The following is a 10,445-nucleotide window of genomic DNA, read 5'->3' as shown; positions in this document are numbered from 1 at the left end:
TGGTAGCTCCCAGTCATATGAAGCTTCACCTTCTTTAAGGCCTATGCAGACCAAAAGCAAAAACAAGGCAGAAAAGGAAGAGGAAAAATGACCGAAAGTTCAAAAGTCAAACCCAAAACCACTGCACCAGGCAGAGGCTGTAGCTCAGCACACAGTTTATTGCCCTCACAGGCAAGTAGCTCAGATGAGTATGCAGGCGATTGATATTATTAGAAATTAAGTAATTCAAATGAAAAGAGCACGAAAAGAGTCAGGGCACAAAACTTGGTAATAGCTTCTCCAGCAATTCTACTGGTTAGGATTTTTGGTTATGATGAAATGAGAGGTAGGTATAAGAAATAACTGCCAGAGAGGTTTTCTTGTCTGAATAGTCTTAGGAAGTTGAGAGGAGGTTAGTAGCTAAGCTGAGTTGAAGTTTTTCTGGAGCTACAGGTTACTACATATAGTTGTGTAGTGGCCGTAGAAGGCATATAATAGTTTTTGAAAACCTGGACCTTTTTTTTTTTCTTAATACAAACTTTCACCACTAATAACAATCCCAAGAAAATCCTTTTCTCTCCCCTCCGTCCAGATTTATTATAGGAGAAAGCAATTCTAACTGCCCAGCAGACCATTAGCATCCAACACATCAACCCTGTCCAAAAGGATAAGTAGAACGAAGGCATCCATTTCCACCACTGACTGCATAAGTTTTTAAAAATAGCATACTGAAATGGGCCAGGAGACGAACTTTATCCCTCCATCCTTACACATAAGTCCCATAGTGATGCCTACCTTTATGGCCACGCAGTCTTGCACAGGAAGCCAATGTTAAATAGTTTAAGGTTGAATAGCTTGGCTCCCCTTGGAGCTAGCATCTGTGACCTTTAGAAGACTGTGCAAACCAGAAGCTGGTAAATATTTGTATCTCAGGGAAACCCAAACAATTAAGAGCAACAAGATTTATTGACAGCAGTGACTTCCAGCACTGGCCTCATGGGAGGGCAGTTGCCAGCACTTTCTGAGTGTTTCTAAAGTGCCCATCTTATGCAACACTGTCCTGAACCAAATCGGACAGTTTGGTGTCAACTCGATAACAGAATCACTGCATTTCAGTAAGTAGGAAGGACAATGTCATGAGCCAGCAATGGCCATTAGGATTATTTAGCTGCCTGAAGGGACCCCGGCTTCTAACTGCCTTTTCTGCCTTTGAAAATGCTCTGAACGCTTTTGTTCCTGAGGTCTTAGCAATGCCTGTTTATTGTCTCCATTTTCCTTTGTAGCTGAGAATTTCAATGTATGGGAAACCACAAATGGCCTATAGGAACTTAAGTTCTCTGCAGTACCTCTCTACTGGAGGTTGTGGTGATGTGTTATAATTCTGGAGGCTGTGGAAATGTGGCATTTTCTCCAGTAACTCTTTTCTGAAAATATGAGGAAAATCAAAAGAAGGCCCTACCTGCCTAGCTGCAAAAAAAAAAAAAAAAAAAAAAAAAGTAATTCTAAAATCAACCTTTTTATCATTTAATGAAAACATTTACAGAGGGCGAGGCCATAGGACGCCATCCTGCAAGGCTATCTGCTTCTGGAGTAACCCAAGTGAAGTCAGCGGTAGAGACGCCAAGGGCAGCCATGCAGCGCCGGTGGCTGAAGACTCTGCTCCCTAAAGCCTCATCAAAAGCAGCAGCATGGGAGCGTTTGAGTAAAGATTAATGCTGCCCTTCCCCAGCCTTGCTCACTAGGGCCTGCTCACCCCATACAGACTGCTGATGGAATGTCTACACATCAAGAGTTAACACATTAAAAGTAACGTGCTGTACGTAGAAACTCATCAGGGTCTCTTCTATAGCAGACGAGGGGCTCAATTGTAAAGGGTCTGATCTTTAATACAACCTTTATTCGAGTAGGAGCTGAATATGCCTGCATATCAGGTGAGAAAGCCTGTATATAAGGCTGAAAAAATAAGCTAAGACAGATACTTTGGCCCCCAAAACTTCTCTATTGTAAGAATGTTGCATTTCTGCTTGTACCAGAGTTGATGGTAAAATTCCTATTGGCTTCAAAGGAATCAAAACCAGCCCTTACTTCCATGCAACTCTGTAAACTTTGAACTCGAAAATACTTGTTAGATCACAAAGCTCATTTGAAGAAAATTGCAATAATAACCCCCTGCAGAAGATCTGTCAGGCTTTTAGCAGCTGTTTCATTTTGTCAAAAGCAAATAAACCTGCTTGGGGAAAAATGGACAGGTGATTTGTATGGTGATTGCTTTAATTTCCTTTTTATTATTTCTACTTGCAGCCTCTTAACCATAGTCAGGAGTAGTAGAATTATCAGGGTGTGCAGTTCGTTTGCATAGATTGCTTGTTGTTTTACACCTGCAGCTGGTGGGTGTCAGATGTGAGTGGAAGTGGCTATTTCAAGGCTTCTCCTGAACTTGAGTGTCTTCTTTTCAAGGGAATGCAATCATCCAGCCCTGGAAATAATGTTAGGGTGCTGATGTTGGGAAGTACGGGAGAATATACTTAATGCAATCTATCTTTTTAAAAGCTTTGGCTTAGCTGGTATAATGAAAGTGCTATACTAGCAGCACACAGTATCTCCCTGCATAGTGATGGGCTGGAAGTCTGCCTCTGCCTACAATCCTCAGGCCTAGTTTGTGAAGCTAATATATTAATTTTGATTTTTTTTTTTTTGCCAGGGCCATAGGCACATTCATATATTACTGTGAGCTAAATGAAGGTGTAGGCACAGAGATTGTCTACTCCTCTACATATATAAACCTACTTACTTTTTAAAATCAGGTTTCCTCTGACCAGATTTGTCATTTCCATAGTGCAAATTAAGGAAATTTTCTTTGCAGTAACTTGCTTGTTTCACCATAGTTCAGCGAAGAGGAAGACTGGAAGAGGCCAAAAGGTAGGGAAGCCATGGTTGTACCCTGTGAAGATGGTCAGCGTTGGCCTAAACTACGGTACTGCTGTAATCGCACAACTTCCAGAAGTACGAGTAATGTCATTACTTGAAATTTTGAAGGATTTGAACCATGTACATTTATTTTTAATCTCTCTCTTTCAACGGTAGGATATCTAATTTACACCCTTGTACAGTAGCTCCATTTAACCACATTTCTCATTTAACTCCAGCTCTCATTCTCAATCTCCCCTTTGATGTCACCGCTGTCAGGATCCGAGGAGGTTCCTAGACATCAGTGCTGCCTCCGCAATGGGGGAGGAGGAGGATGCAACTGGACTCGGGTTGTGTGTTTGAGGACTCTGGATTTTCTGTCAGAAGCACAGAATCCTGATGAAGCGTCTTCCCCACCCTCATGCCAAAAGACCACTGTCTCTTTACTGCAGAATTTTTGCCAGTCCACCTGAGAGGGCATTTCTGGATGACCTGTGCCTCTCAGGAGGTCATGTGCTTTCCAGATCCTTTGCTTGGCACCTCATCAAGGCTGGGACAGTCTGCCCATGGGCTGCTGACTTCTAATGTCAGACAAAGCCCATGGTTCTGCTGAGAGACACCTAGTGCCCTTGTGAGATGGGCCATCCGGGAGACCAACAAACAGATAAATCTTTGCAGTATTGGGAAGGTGGTTTGCTCTTAGGCATTTCAAACTTTGTGTTTCCCCCCAAAGTCTTTCATAGAGTTCAGGTCCATCTGCACCATGCTTTTCTCTTTACCTGTCTAGTTTAATTTCTTTGGTGTGGCAGGAGAGCTAACATACAGCAACAACTTTTCCACTTCAGGCAAAATCCAAAAGTCCCTTGAAAACTCTGCCATTGTACCAAGAAAATGATGGTGCACTGTGGTGCCTGCTGCATACCGCTGGGGCTCAGAGCCTATGTTCACTCCCTTCACGAGTCACTTATGTCAACCCTTGACCTAGGCAGATGAGACCTAAATAAACTTTCTGAAATAAAAGTCAGTATCTCTACAGTCTTTCGAGCTGGTTTAAGTAGACTATGTGTTTTTTTCTGGGGAGACAAACCCTTGCACTTCCATGAGGAAGTCAATATTTTCTTTGCCACCGGCACAAGAACTCTAAAGTAAAAATTAATAAAAATGAGCTCATCATACATTAGTTCTTGGAGAGTGGTTTGGGTTTGAGGGGTTTGGCTCACCACTATCTGCAGCTTATATGCAAGCCCAGTATGCATCCAGCTTATGCCAGGGGAAGAGGGGAGATCACTGAAGCCATGGTGTGCCAGGACTCTGTCCTGGAGAGTAAAACTTGACATGTGCAATCCAGTTCCTATAACTACCCTAGAAATTTATTCCAGCAGTGGAATTTAGAGACTGTGTCTAGTCCAGAAGGAGATGTCTGTCGACCTGTTTGGTGAATAGGGACACCATTACCTTATACCACTATGGCTCTGAGCTCAGCCTGACAAATGATGGGTGAGGCTTGCTAGTCACGCACCATTCAGTAACTCATCAAGATTAGGAAGGTGAATAAAACACATCCCATCAATGCCTTTACCACACTCCAGCATGGCTTTATTCAATCAGAAGTCATTAAGACAAAAAGCCCCCTACAAACTCGGTGGTTTGCCATCCACCATCCGTCCTTCAGCATGTACGATTCATTCCATCCTCGATGGAATGCAGCTGGAAGGTGGTGCAAGGGCTTAGCTTTCTCTCCCACTCTGAAACCTGAGTGCTTGTGAGCAAATGCAATAGGATCAGCAGGTGCGGGTGCAATCCTTTCAGTCCCAAGGGTAAGCCTGACAGTTGGAGATCATGGAGGGACTGTGTCAAGAGTCACCAGGTAACATGCTGCTGCTGCTAAGAGTGATGACGACGACGATAAAATACTGTACAGATTCTAGGAACACGTTCAGTGATCAATTGAGTGTGGACATCAGGCTCCCATTATCTCATAGAGTAACAGTGCTAACAGCATCTGCTTACACTGTAAGATTTATTTTGCTAAGCAACAGTCTACATCTTAGAAAGCATTTGCTTGAACGTGAATTTGGGAATGGAAGAGGATGGAAGAGCTGAATCCTAACCAGTTTATATTCTTGATTTCAGAGAGACCTCTGCAGTCTGCAGCAAACTCCATGGAGACTCTTAGCTTTACTTCATCTATATGGTGTACTCATAGAGGAAAATGTCATTTGTGTTTTCTCCTCTGTGGTCCCAGAGCACTGGTTTTTCCTTGCATTTCTGTCCCTGTAGAAACAAATCCCAGTTCTAATTACAAGTAAATGCATTAAGAGACCATTGCAACATGGGGAGCCAGTCTCCAGTTCCTTGCAGTTTTCTTAGACCTGAGGTATGGATCCCAGTTATACTGGTTTTGTACTGGGTACACATATCACTAGGAGCACAGAAACCACATCAGGGTGGAATGGCCTCTCTGCAGTGGGGGCAGAGCTGGGAGCTGCTGGGTGTATCCAACCACAGACAGAAGGGCAAGACCCAGCTCTCCTGCCATTAGTGGTCATACAGCCTGAAACTGCAGCTTTTGCCACCAGATGTACCCAAGCAAATGAAGTTTGGGAACCAGTTCAACCAGCCACAAGGTCTCTGGGAGGCAGGAGGGCTTCATGGGGGTCAGAAGAGTTCCTTTAATAGAAGGGGACCTCCACATATGCACAAGTGACCTGTGAGGAGGGCAGCTTCAGCTAGGGCTGTACATGTCCTCAGTGTGCAAAGTCAGCAGCCACCACGGTCTCCGAGCAGCCCTGAGCTGGATGCAGAGTGAAGGTCCTCTTTGGCAGGGGCCGCAGGTCCCTCTCTGCCCCCACTGCAGCGTGGGCAGTGCTGGCTGCCAGGTGGCAAAAAAACAAGGGCTGGATGCAGAGCATCTCTGGTGCCACCAGGCTGTCAAAAGAGCAGACGGACCCCCAAGCAGAAGGTGAAAACTGCCCTCCGCTGTGAAGCGCTTTGAAGGCCATTAGAACGTCTGCTCTGAAATAGGCTCGTTAAAATACACATTCACCTTCATTATCCTGCAGCTGCATTGCCTGACTCATCCCACTGCAGCCGCTCTGAAACAGGAGCTTGAGTTAAAAACTTTTCCAACTTGTTTTTTATTCACCGGAGAAGGTCACGTCTAACCCACCGAGAGAGCAGTGAAAGCCATAACCACAACTGTCTTCATGGGAGGTGAACGAAAGGGAACCTGAAAAAAAGAGGGGGAACGAATGAGGCACAGGCTGACTGAAAGACTGTTCCTTCATGTCGGCTTTCACAGTTTGACACATGATGCTTTCTCGCATCAGTGTAGTTAGTGCTAGCGTAACCCAAGTGGGGCATGGCACCCCCAAACCGGGTGTGCCAACGGTATTCCCTCTTTTCCTCCCCATTTTCTTCAAAACTACAGAAAACTGCCACGTAGCCATGGCTTAGCAGACATGGCCTTGCAGCGGGCTTTGGCTGGGATCCCTCCTCTGACTCTGGGTCACGCTAAACCTCTTCTTCTCCCCAGTGGCAGACAGAGGCTTGCGCTCAGTCAAAGTTTCTTGCCAGTATTGTCCCCAGACACGGATCCCTGCTGGGTGGCACATGGATGGATATGGTGTGCTGAGGGTTTGCAGACCCCTCCAACAGGATGGGGGACGCACTGCCCTGCACTGATTTCCTGCTCCCTCAACTCCTGGGGAGCAGGGTGTCCCGTGGGCATCTCCTTCTCCTTCACACACAGACAGTGCTTAAAGCCATGCATGTCCCCAGCCTAACCCTGCCAAAATGGAAACTTCACAGCCTCAGCCCACCTCGTCCAAGCCGGTAACTCTCTCCTGGACTTTTATACACAGACATGATCTCACCATACATTGCTTTTAGCTGCAAGAAAATATCTCCCTCTTGCTGTTTTGCTCTTAAAGACTGCTTTCTCGGGCTAAACATCCTTTGCTTTAAATAGATGGGGTGACCCATATGATTATTCAAGGATGAAGTACAGACTATAGTCCAATGATTTTTACAAGACAACTTGAATCAATACGATCTTTCTGATTAGTATTTTCTAGAAAACCTATATGCCACATCATTCCTATTATATTCATCATTTGGCTCACTTTTGCTGTATTTGTTCATGCAGTACATTATCAAGCATCTGAGGCGTTTGCTCTGTTATCCTCTGGACTGCACTGATTTTTTCTGGAACAAAGTGTAGCTTAGAAATCCTCCGCTGTGGATTTTCATAATGAATATTTTACAGTAAGCCACTTGTTACTAATGAGCCTAATTTTACTTGTGCAACTCTTTTTATAACCTTTACTCTTAAAAAAATAATTGGGAAAATTTACAATGGTAATTGAAGTGTTTATTAACTGATGGCCTACTTGCAAGCTTACACTGAATATGGCATTGCAATTCAGCCCATTTTTCATCTTTGTATAGGAAAAAACTGCAAGCATGGAAGCCAACATTTTTCACAGCACATGTTTGAATTTTCTTTTTTATTGCAGACTGTCTACTGTTTTACAGCAATGATTTCAACAGAAAATATACCAAAAGCCTGAAATCTAAATCTAATTTAAAGTCTAAATGATGCACATGATTAAAAATGTATTATCTATACCCAGCAAATCATATATCACTGAAACACTAATGTTTCCCTAATTTTAAGCACCATCCAGTGAGTCAAACATTAGATCTGATCTTCCAAATTACATTTGAGAAAAATAAGACCGTGGCTTGACTGCGTCCCACCTCGTGCTAGGTCTGTTCCTGAGATTCATAAGTTAGCTGTTTGGTCACTGCCTGCTCTCTTGCTAATGGACATTAAATACTCCTCCAAAGGTGCCGAAGACCACAGCTGCCGTCTGGAGATAATTTGTCTGTTGACAAAGGAGGGTTCTGGCTGAGTAGGCTCCCCAGTTGGGCAAAGCTAACTGACTAAAAGTGGAGCAGGGAGAAACCTCATTTCGATGATGATAATCTTTCTCTGTCACTCCAGAGCAAGGAACTGGAAAAGATTTGGTTTTTTTCAATTATAAGTGAAAGAAAAAAAAAAAAATCTCCAGGCAAATAAACAGCTCTATAAGGATCATGATTCTTACTATTTCTATTAGCCGGCTTGCCATGAAGATGAAGTAGGTCTGAGAGGGAACTGCACAGCAAATCTGCATACAATTATAGGACCTGCTCATCTGGCACTGGTATTAAATCAGGTCAGTTAAATCAGCACCGGCTCCTGTGGCAGCACACTGTAATCAGCTGGCAACTGACCTCTATAAACTGCAGCCCCTATGCAGAATTCATTTGGAGAGCAAGTGATGCACAACCGTTTGGTTAACTCTGCATCATTCTGGGCACAGGCACGTTCAGCCTGAGCCTCATTTGGCCTCTCTGAAGAGCTACGGAGCTTGAGGTCAGTGCTGTGCTGGTTCTTTGGGGGTTGGAACAAGATGTTCTTTAAGGTGCCTTCCAACCCAAACCATTCTCTGATTCTATGATTCACACGTGCCAGGAAAACCAGTGCAAGCTTGGGCAGTGTCTGGCCTGGTGTTGCGGAGGGTGAGGAAAAGGCACGTTGCCTTTACCTGATAGTGCATCACTTGATGGAGGGAATGCGTTTTGGCTGCTGCTGGCAATACCCACAGTTGACCAAGTCACATCTCTGACCACTTTCTGGTACATCTGGATCTGGGGGAAGAAGGATTTAATTATGTGTCTTCGGTCCCAGCTTCTGTGGCTTACCATCATGCACAAAGCACATAACCATCTCGGGGGGGCTGTTGGCTATGGCTCAATGACAGAAGACCAGTCCAGTTTCTGTGTGTTGCGCAGGAGCCATGTTCCAAGGATCTCCTGATGGTGGGTCCCCAGTTGCCTGCCCAGCCAGTGGCCCACTCCTGGCCTCTGCTGCACTCTGGATTGGGGCACTGCATCTGCATTGGGGGGCCACACAGTGAGGGAGGCTGAGGACCTGGTCGGGGCTGCAGAGACCTCTCTGGTGTTGTATTTTTGGATTTGCCCTACTTGTCTCTGACCCTCGGTTCCTGGCATCACCTCCCAGCCCCCTGCCTCAGAGCTATTGTGTAAGCACAAGTGAAGGGCTGATGGAGGACAGGGACTGTCAGCGAAGGGGAGGTGGTGCCAGGACTTGCTTGTGCCAGAACTGACGGAGAAAGGCTCCTCAAACTCGATCCTGCGCTGAAGGCACAGCCCCCCTGCTCCCCTGCGCTCACTGCTTGGTCCCCTGGGGAAAGTGCCATGGTGCTCTTCTGCACTTCATATTATTGAAATCTGGTACCTTATGGGTTTAAACTGGGGAAAACAGCATCTTTAGGAGAAGGAACACTTAAGGACTCGTCCCTGAGGACTGACAGAGGTCTCTGGTCTCCATTCTGTGCAAAACAGGAAAAGCATCAGACCAGAAGTTTGGGCTCAATGTCACGGCTTTGTTAACAACATCTGAAACACTTAAGAATTGTCCCAGCATGGACGTAGGCAAAGCCACTGGAAAAGCGAAACAAGGCATCCCTTTGCTTCTTCATCCTCACTGCCCACACATGTCATTTTGCTAGCAAGGGGGAAGAATTTTTAGCAAGATTTATGGTCTATAATGTCATGGTGGTAAGTGGATTCAAGCAGGAAATTTTCAGGAAATTTTCAGAGCTACACAGCAACAAAGAATAATGTTTTTGGAGTCCTTCCCCACAAACAAAGCAGAGCATGTGTAGGTATCAGTCTACTTATGAAGAGAGTTTAAGTCCACTACAACAGTTGACCAGCATGTACGATCCGCATTAGGATCCAGCTAGCTCCCAAAAACCCCTCGATTACAGGGGTGAGCCAGAATTTCACGACATCACATAAATAACTATAAGCAAATACAGTAAAAAGGCTTTACCTTCGGCTTGAGCAAAAGGCAAAATTTTTTAGTCCTGCGGGATCCTCCTCCGCCCTCAAGCCTGCTGGCTGATGATGCAGCAAAGTGGTCTGGCATTTAGCAGCCCTGTGAAGGTTTGCAACTGTGTTTGATCTGGAAAACGAGGTGTCAGGAGGAGATTCCTGAGCACCTCCACCCAGAGTTACGCAGGGAAGAAAAAAGAAAAATAAAAGCTAGCTTTAAGAGGTCAGAATGCGTAGTCCATTCAGAGCTGCTATTCCTGGTAGAAATTAGACCCTGAAGGGCCCGGGTGAAAATCAGGGATAATCCCCATATACGTGCTTCTAATTGGGACAAACTGAAAGTGAGAAAGCTGAGCAAGTCAGGTCCAGCCCATCCATGGGGGCTCTGGGTCTGTTCCCAGCTGGTAACCAAGAGCATAATTATGCAAAGCCTCCTCTATAAACAGATTTCGGTTTATTACAGCCGAACTGGGGGAATCTATTTCTGTCACCGCTTTGTGCGAATGTGTTACCCTTGTGATTTCCAGCCAGGTCACTCCAAGTCAGCTGCTTTGGCTGCGGCTGTCAGTGGAAGCTCCTCCATCTTCCCAGTCCCTGGCCCCTTTGCTCGCCCGCCCAGGATCGGCTCCCGGGCAAGGGGGGACAAGAGG

The 10,445-nt window shown here is 45.3% G+C and overlaps 1 long non-coding RNA gene across 1 annotated transcript; it reads right to left on the bottom strand.

Moving 5' to 3' along the window:
* Positions 1-4,518: 4,518 nt before the first annotated feature.
* LOC128917259 (uncharacterized) lies at positions 4,519-10,126 on the bottom strand. The gene is made up of 3 exons (XR_008469236.1): positions 9,794-10,126; positions 5,933-6,115; positions 4,519-5,160 (listed from the first exon to the last, which is right to left on the bottom strand). It is a non-coding gene; the product is annotated as an uncharacterized LOC128917259 (long non-coding RNA).
* Between the last annotated feature and the right edge of the window lie 319 nt (positions 10,127-10,445).

The sequence above is a fragment of the Rissa tridactyla genome, chromosome 1, assembly GCF_028500815.1.
Source record: "Rissa tridactyla isolate bRisTri1 chromosome 1, bRisTri1.patW.cur.20221130, whole genome shotgun sequence".
Classification (NCBI taxonomy): domain Eukaryota; kingdom Metazoa; phylum Chordata; class Aves; order Charadriiformes; family Laridae; genus Rissa; species Rissa tridactyla.
This window is presented reverse-complemented; position numbering and strand designations above follow the sequence as displayed.